The 9,624-nt window shown below is 35.4% G+C and overlaps 1 pseudogene; it reads right to left on the bottom strand.

Annotated features, from left to right (window-relative positions):
• Positions 1 to 1,263: 1,263 nt before the first annotated feature.
• LOC107510422 lies at positions 1,264 to 1,658 on the bottom strand (annotated as a pseudogene).
• Between the last annotated feature and the right edge of the window lie 7,966 nt (positions 1,659 to 9,624).

Here is a 9,624-nt window from a genome sequence, read left to right as displayed (position 1 = left end):
TTTTAATCAAATAACTAAATTAATTTATATAGCATCATCGACAATATGCTTAGCATAGTTTTGCAGTGATAGAGTATAATGCTTGAAAGCATTGATAGTAGCTGTGATCTGTCTTGTTATTTAACCTCTCTGCAAAATCATTTATAAAATAAAGACAATTACTTTTCTACTTTATTATATTTTTTATAAGAACTAAATGAGATGATGCTCTTAAAATAATACATTTATTATACATAACAATAAGCACTTAATAAATGTCACTTTTTAATAATTTTTATATTTTTTCAATTATAGCGAGCATACAATGTTATATTAGTTTCATGTGTATAACATAGTGATTAGACATTTATATAACTCATGAAGCAATCACCTGAATAAATCTAGTACCCATCTGACACCATACATAATTATTACAATATTATTAGCTATATTTCTTATGTTATACTTTAATCCCCATGAATATTTTTAACTACTAATTTTTACTTATTAACCTCTTCACCTTTTTCAGATACCCCCTAGTCCTCCTCCCATTTGGCAACCCTCAAAATGTTCTCTATCTCTATGAATTTGTTTTTATTTTGTTTATTTTGTTCTTTAGATTCCACATGTAAGTAAAATCATATGGCATTTATCTTCTTCTGACTGAGTTACTCTGCTCAGCACAATACCCTCTAGGTTCATCCATATTGTTGTAGATGACAAGGTTTTATTTATTTATTTATGTATTTTATTCCTGAGTAATACTACATTGTATATAAGTACTACCTCTTCTTTATTCATTTATTCATTTATGCATGCCAAGGTTGCCTCCATATCTTGTCAATTATAAATAATGCTACAATGAACATATGAATTCACATGTCCCTTTGAAGTAGTGTTTTGGGTTTCTTCAGATAAATACCTAGAACTAAGACAAATGGATTCTTCTTTGTTTCTTCTTATAGACTTTGTTTTAAAGTATATTTTGTCTGGTATAAATATTGCTACCCTGCTACCCAGCTTCTTTTTTCTTTTGTTTTCATTTTTAATAAATATGTATTTCATCCCTCTGCTTTCAGTCTGTATGTGTGTCTTTTGATCTAAAGTGAGTCTCTTGTAGGCAGCATATGTCAGGGTATTGTTTTTCTATTCATTCAGCTACTCTATCTTTTTTTCCTCACATAAAAGTTCATAGTTTATTAATATTCTCATTAAAAACATGCTCAATCACCACAGATTAAGTCGTTAATAAATCTTTACTCTTTCTGTTGTTCAATCTCCATCTCACTTTTCACCAATATCAACATTGGCCTTTACAGTCCCCCTAACATTTTTTTATTCTGTTCTTGTGTTCTTTTTGCTGTTTTCTTGAGGTCTTTTTCTTCCCATACAAGTCATGTCTTGCAAGTCTATATTTGAGTTCATTTTTCTTTACATAATCCAAAAAAATCATAAATTATTCCAAAGCCAGTTGTCTTGCCACCAACAAAATGGATTTTGAGTTCAAATACAAAGATGACATCTGGTGTGATCTTATACATTTTAGCTCATTTTCCCCAAATTTCTGTCTTAGGTTCTGTTTCCTTTCCAGAGTGAAGGACATTGATGACCATTTGTTTCTGTTGAAGTAGTATATTGGTCATGAACTTACTGGTCTGGATAGTTTCTGTCTTATTCATGATGGTGGCCAACCCTCAGGCACCCAAAAAGGAAAAGAAAGCCACTGTTTGCCAGCCAATCATATCAACACATACCAACCACCTTATCTTTTGAATGGAGCATTTACATTTAAAGTAATCATTGATAGATACATAGTTATTGCTATTTTATTATTCATGTTTTTTATCTTTTTTTCTTCTTCCTTCCCTCATTCTCCTCCTCCTCCTTCTTGTTCTTCAAGAAGTTCCTCTGAGGGGGACTTCTTATAATAGCATTGATGAACCCCTCCAGCTTTTTCTTTCCTGGAAAGCTCTATTCGTCCTCTGATTCTAAATGATATCATCTTTGCTGGATAGAGTATCTTGGTTGTAGGTCCTTGATTTTTATTACTTTGAATATTTCATGCTAGTTCTTTCTGGCTTGCAAAGTCTGTTGATAAATTAGTTGACAGTCTTACTGGGGCTTTCTTGTAGGTAACTAAATGCTTTTCTTTCACTGCTTTTAGGATTCTCTCTTTGTCTTTAATCTTTGGCATTTTAATTATGATGTGTCTAGGTGTGGGCCTCTTTGGGTTTATCTTGCATGGGACTTAACCCACTTTCTGGGCTTGTATGTCTATTTTCTTTACCAGTTAGGAATGTTTTTTATCATTATTTCTTCAAGCAAGTTTTCAATTCCTCGCTCTCTCTCTTCTCCTTCTGGTACTCTATGATGTAAATGTTGGTATGCTTGACATTGTTCCTGAGATCTCTTAAACTAGTCTCATTTTTTATTTTAATTTTTTTGTCTATTTGTTTCTATTCTGAGTGTTTTCTGCTACTTTATCTTCTAAATTGCTGATTCAGTCCTCTGCTTTATGTACTCTACTATTGATTCCCTGTAATGTATTCTTCATTTAAGTTATTACATTCTTCATTTCTAACTGGTTCTTTTTTATGTTTTCTATCTTTATTTTTATGTTTTCTATTTCATCGTTAAAGTTCTCACTGAGTTTCTCTTCCCCTAAGTCCATTGAGCATCTTTAGAACCAGTGTTTTAAATTCTGCATCTGGTAGAGTGTTTGTCTACATTTTGTTTTCTCTTTCTGGAGCTTTGTTCTATTCTTTCATTTAACACATGTTTCTTTGTCTTCCTATTTTTACTGCCTCCTTGTGTTTGTTTCTATGTATTAGGTGGAGATCCTATATCTCTCAGTCTTAGTAGAGTGGCCTTATGTAGTGAGTGTCCTGTAGGGCCCAGTGGTGCAGTTTTCCCTGGTCACTTGAGACATGTACTCCAGGAGTGTACATTGTATGGGTCATATGTGCTCTCTTATAGTAGTTAAGGTTTGGTTGCTGTTTGCATGTCAATGGGAGGGATTGACCCTTGGGCTAATCAGGTTGTAAGGACTGGCCGGTGAAGGGTTGACCCTGCAGAGGGTACCATCCCAGTCTGCCCTTTAAGTATGTCATCTTAGATGCAGCTCTGGGTGGTGCTCTGGCTTGATCTAAAGCTGGCCATGAGGTGTACCAGCCTTGGGGTCTTCTGGGAAGAGTCCTGCCATAGGCCAAGTTTAGCCATAGCTTGTTTCCTCCTCAGGGCCACCTGGCAAGATTCACCAAGCAATTCTGCAAATGTCTGCCACCCACACTGGGCTTGGTATTAACATGAGCCAAGCCAAGATGGAGGCAGGCTGCCACTAATGCCAGGCTTGGGGCTATTCAGAAAGAGTTAGGGACACACTGAGGCTAGACACAATTTGTTTGTTTTTGTGAACCTTTGAGAGATTTTAGGAAAGTCCAGAGCATGAGCCAAGACAGGTCATTTTCATGGAAAATCCACTGGAAGCGGCTTGAGTGGGACTGGATTTTGGGTGGGGTAGGGTCTCAGATAATCACCAGGACTGGACAACCTGTGTTAGCCAGGCTGATGGAGACTCAGAAATGGTGGCCAACTTTCTGAACACTGGAAGTAGGAAGGGTTGGACAAAGAAACAGTGGATTTTGCCAGCACTTCTGTCTAGATGAAAGCTGTCTCTCTAGCCCTTGCCCAGATGCCAGATGATTCAGTTTCTCTCTGAATGTCTCTGGCACTTTTTGAGCTGCTGCTCCAACTCTGGAACTCAGAGCAAGTGGGTCTATTGCAAGAAAGTCTGTGCTCTGGCCTTTTAAGAGAAATTCCTGGGACTCCAGCTGCCCTCTATCTCACTCAACCAGAAAACAAATCTCTTCTGGTTTTCACAGCCAGAAATTGTAGGTACTGGAACCCTGGGCTGGGGAGTGTTTTATGGGGCTGAAACCCCTCGCTCCTCCAGGAAGACTCCACAACTCCACAGCTGAGATATCCCTCCTGATTTTTAACTGCCACATATGGGTACAAGACCAGCCTGTTCCATGTTGCCACAGTCTTGATGTGGCTTCTTCTGTATGTCCTTAGTTATAAGACTCTTGTTCAGCTAGACTTCGGGCAATCCTCAATGATGATTGTTCTGCAGTTTAGTGGCAATCTTGATGTTGTTGTGAGAGGCAGCAAGTACAGCACTTACCTACTCTGCCGTGTTGACTGGAAAATTCCAATAAATATCATTTCAAAATGATTAGAAATATTTTGCTTGTTGTTCCTGTGTGTGTGTTTGCACATGTGCATTTATTTGTGTTATGAGTCTCTTCTCTTCCAAGTCTGTAGAGTCTTAAAATTCCTCAAATGTTTTGTGTTTTCTGAATTCTTAGGAGCAGTTCTGACTCATCATTCCTGACTTATAAAAAATTTGTGTTAACCAAGTTTTTTAGTTTGTTGTTATTACTGCTTTAAATCATTTTGTTTGGAAAATGTCCAGAAATTTTTTGTTAGAACATTGGTTCTAGAGGTGATTAGGCACAACATTAACTCAGTTGACTAGAGCATTGTTCGGAAAAGTATCTCTGTAGTGAATTAATTGGTATTGTAGACTGAGAGCATTCATGTATCTTCAGACATGCCTTACTTGACCCAGGAAATAGTTATGAGAATAAATTTGCCATCTAATGAAGATTTGGCATTAATATACTTATACACTTAAAGTAACTCACTTTCTCAAAATAAGTGGAATTACTCTGATTTTAGTCAGATTTGAAAGCCCATTATTATGATTTATTTCAACATTTACTGAAAAATCAATAATGCACCCTGCAAGCCAGAGTGACACAATTCTACAGCTATACCAGCAATTATGCAAGTTAAACTAGTTTTGTTACATATATGCCAAAATGCAATTTTTAAGCATGGATAACTTTATTTTACTTATTTCAAAGTCATAGAGGACATCATGCACATACAATAAAAAGCTTTAAAAAGTCCAGTTGTGTGCTAGCTATCTATGACAAGCTTCAAAAACTTGAAAAGAAAGACTGCTGACAAAGCAGAGAATGTGGGTACACTTCTTTTCAAACAATAACCCACAAATGAAAGAAGAAACTAAAAATTCAACCAGAAATAAACCTTGATTGTTCTCCTGTCGGCCTGTCACCTACATGGAACAGCTGTTAAAACAAAGACAGACACAGCAGCTGTTGCTACTAAAAGCATTAATGCTAAAGCTTTTCATAGTTATTATTTTTATTAATATTAAACTGTGCTGACATCTTTCATTAATTTAGTGACACTGCCCATCTCAATTAGTCTCTCCACAAGGCCTATGTCAATATCACAGTTTCATCCAGATTTGTATTCATATCATTTTATGAATGTATTGGAAGTCAGCCTATTTCTTCCTCATTTTGTGTATTATATCAAGTGAAGAACATTTTAAAAATGTTTTCAATATTCTCTCCTTACTGAGACAAACCCAAATTCCTCCAAATGTAAATTCATAGATAAAAGTGGAAAAAATGCTCTTGTTTTTGTAGTTTTCATAAATGGTAATCCTGCAAGTACTTTGCAAGGAGAGTGACACAACAACACAGAAAAAAATTCAAAACAAACAAAGCTGAAAATGTAATGAGGTATAAAAGAATTCAGACCTCTTATAACTCCTAAGTAACCATACCTCAATTTGTCTATGTAGTTCCTTAAATTGGAATGTCCTTCCATCTCTTTTCAACTTGGTTACTTCTAATCATTCCTATACATTTTTCAGATGAATCGTCACACCCTCTTTTAGGTTCCCTTAGGCAGACTTACATACACCCTTAGGTATTTACTACTAATTTCATATGAATTCTTCTATATAGCACTTTTTATAGTGGAACATAAAAGCCACTATTTTGTGGACCTCAGAGGATGTAAACTTGCATTCTTCATTGCAAATATTGAGCAAAGCCACTACAGAAAGCAAATAAGTCAAATTGATGTACTATTTGAAATAATTGGTGCCTCCTTATTTTCCACATGTAAAATAGAATCAGTTTTATACATTGTACTTTTACCATGGATTTATAAAAGTTGAGCTATGTTCAGAAGAAAATGATCAGGATAGAGACATGGAATTATATCATAATAAAAATATATGATGTCACTTAAGATAATTAACACTGAGAAAAGATACCTCAAAGAAGGAAAAGATCAATGAGTGAAAAATACTGAGAAGCACAATTCAACTGAAGACTTAACAATGGATATGCTAACAATTAGTAAAATCCAAAGATGGAATGAGATATTCCAGAATATAGCAAACTATTTATCAATGAAGATATTTAAATACTTGGTACAGTAAAATCAAGCATTCGGGCTGAAAGACTATCTTAAGTTTAAAGACTCCTTTCCTCTAAATTTCATAATGCTAATATTCTGCTTAATAAAATTAGGGTAAGACTTTAGAGCTTTAATTTTACAGCATATTTTAGCTTCTTTTTCCTAATCAATGCTTCTTTTCATAAAATCTGTCCAGTTTTGGGAAATCCTACGCTTATACAATTTCCCCACATCGGATTTTAAAATACAATTGCTACAGATTTTAACTTTGTGTTTTTAATAATATGACATTTACCACTTTTATATTAGTGCATTACTCTAGATGGTATTTCAAACTTTTCCTCTACAAATGACAAAACTTTTTTTCGACATCTTCTAATCTCGAAATGTCTGATTGAACCATTTCATTGTACTGGAGGTCCTTACCACTCAACATTGCAAGAAAAAGAAGTAAAATGCATCTAAATTGGAAAGTAAAATTAAAACTGTCTTTATTCTCAGACGACATGCACTGAGAAGTCTGAGGATAATCTAATAATGTGTTTTCCTTTATAACTTACCATTTTCTTTTCCCTGGCTGCCCCGAGAATTCTATCTTTGTTGTTAATTTTTGATAACTTTAATACAATATGTCTTGGTGAAGACCTTTTCGGGTTGAGATAATTGGGTGTTCTGTTGACTTCTTGAATCCTAAGCTCCAGCTCATTTCTTAGATTTGGAAAATTCTTGTCTACCGTTTGTCTGAAAATGCTTTCTAGCCCCTGTTCCTTTTCCTTGTCTTCGGTTATGCCCCTTATTCTTATGTTTCCTCTCCTAATGATATTAGCTAGTTCTTGGATTTCTCTTTCATTATTTTACATTCTTCGGTTCTCTCTTTTCTTCTTTCTGATTTGTTTCTAGATTTCTGTCTTCGATATACTGATCCTTCATTTGGTCAACTCAATTTCTGAAACTTGCTATTTCATTTTTCCTCTCTTTTGGTGTGTGTTCCTCATCTCCAGAAGTTCTATTTGGTTCCTTTTGAGGGCTTCAATCTCCTTGCTCTGCTCACCTAGTTGTTTTTTCATTTCCTGAAATTGGTGATTTGAGTTATTTTGGATCTCATAGAGGTTTTTCAGAAGTGCCATCCTGAATTCTCTGTCATTTAAGTTGCATATTTTTATGTCTGTAAGCTTATTTTTTGGAGATTTTTCTCTTTATTTCTGAGATGGCTTGCCACCTTGGTTGTTCATGGTGTTTAATGGACTATTTCTCTGCCTGGGCATTCATGGAAGTATATTCTGTTGTTTTTCCAGAAAGAAGATTTATTATATAAAGGTCTCTCTTTTGCCTGCTGCAAAGAAGGAGCTTTCCTTTTGCTTTCCTGTAGGTGGTGTCTAATCCTCTTGGATCCATGCTCTATATAATAATGTTTTTGTTTTTTTTTCATTTTCCTGTAGATATTTAATCACGCTTGCTACTCTCGGTTTCAGTCCCTATCAGTGTTAGCAACAGTTTCAGAAGTGTTTGCAGATTCCCCTGGGGCTCCACAGTGATTGGTCTCAGAGGGTATGGGGGGAGGTCCCTCTGGGTTGGGAGCTAGGGGTTGTGGCTCAGCCTCGATTTTGCAACTAGGGCTAGTAAAAATCAATTATTGTTTCTCTGCAATTCCATCCCACCTCTCTGCTTCCTGCCATGATGACTGTGCCCTGGTGCTGGCTGCTAGAAATTCCAGCACTTCTAGGCAGGCTGATCAGGCAACTCACTGCACCTTTTCCTCTCCCCCTCCTCCTCCAGGAAGCTCCAAAGGCTGCAAGAGGTAGTTTCAGTCTCGGCAGCTTCTGCTCAGATTTTCCTGGGACTCCGCGGTGTTTGGTCTCAGAGGATATGAGGAAAGGGGCCCTCTGGGTTGGGAGTTGGGAGCTGCAGCTCAGCCTTGGTTTTGGAACTGGGGGCCAGTAAAAATCAATTGTTGTTTCTCTGCTATCCCTTCCCACTTCTTTGCTTTCTGCTCTGATGACTTGGCCCTGCTGCTGGTTGCTAGAAGATCCAGCCCTCCCACGCAGACCGATCAGGGAATTTGCCACACCTTCACTCCTCTCCCTTTTCCTGCAAGGAGCTCCTGTGGCTGGGAGAGGCAGCTTCTTTATTTCTCCCAGTCCACTGCCCAACACCCAGAGATCTGACCTGTTGTAGCTCTTATGGGCAGATACCATGCTCAAGCATGCTGCTGTGCAGTTTGGGTGTTTTTTGTTGAGTTTTAGATATTCATTTTATTTTTGTTTCATGGGAGAGATCTCAGGATGTCTCTTACTCTGTCATGTGTCCTCATTGTCTACAGCTGTCAAATTATAATGTACACCTGTAAATTATATAATTATATTAACCAATGTTACCCCAATAAACTTGATAAAAAATTAAAAAATAATAAAAAATAAAACAATAATGAAAAAAGTTATGCTGAAAACCATACATTATCTTTTGTGCTTGCACCTTAATTAACAAAATAAATATTTTTTCTTGTAATTAAAGAAAGCTGGGCCACAATTTTTTTTTTAAGATTAAAAGTCCTTGTCATAGCAAATAATGGCTTTAGAAAATCCAAGAAAAATAAATTTAATTGATTCTCATATTAGCAAGACTTAACTTTTTCCACATGACGTATTTGTCATAAATTGGGAAAATGCAAACTGTCTAACTGAACAATTAGACTCAAAACTAATTGTAGAATGCAGATGTATCTGGCTTATCTAAAATATCATTATCAATAGTTGAGGATGAGAATGGAAGACATAATAAGAAATGCTCTATAGAGACTTGGCCCAATTCTGTTAAACATTTTCATTCATGACCTAGATAATAACATGTAAAATATACTTTTTAACTAAGGATAGGATAGCATACTAAATCTTTGTAAAATATTAGGAAAAAAAGAATGAGAATAAAATAGCAAAATGTAATATATTTAACAAATACAAATTGGAAATAGTTTATACAAATATGGCAGCAAAGTTTTCACTTCTTTTGTGGAACACATGTTGAAAATCTTCTAACTTTATAATACTATTTATGAAACCCAGAAAGTACATTTGCTATCATGCAAATATATATTAAATCTTCTTAGATTCATATTCAGCTGAAGGTTAAAGTTAATTAAAAATAGCATTTTGGAAAACTAGAAGCAACATTACAAGAATAGACTGTTATATTTGCAAGAGAAATATAATTCATTGGTTAAAGAAAAGTAATTGAAAGTGACAATAAATAAGAGAGTGCTTTAAAAATTGCTATTTTCTGCTATCAAGAAAGTTAGAATATAATATAATAAAATACACTTAATTCAGAAGATTGATAAGAGTT

The sequence above is a fragment of the Rousettus aegyptiacus genome, unplaced genomic scaffold (genome assembly GCF_014176215.1).
Source record: "Rousettus aegyptiacus isolate mRouAeg1 unplaced genomic scaffold, mRouAeg1.p scaffold_m13_p_4, whole genome shotgun sequence".
NCBI lineage: Eukaryota > Metazoa > Chordata > Mammalia > Chiroptera > Pteropodidae > Rousettus > Rousettus aegyptiacus.
This window is presented reverse-complemented; position numbering and strand designations above follow the sequence as displayed.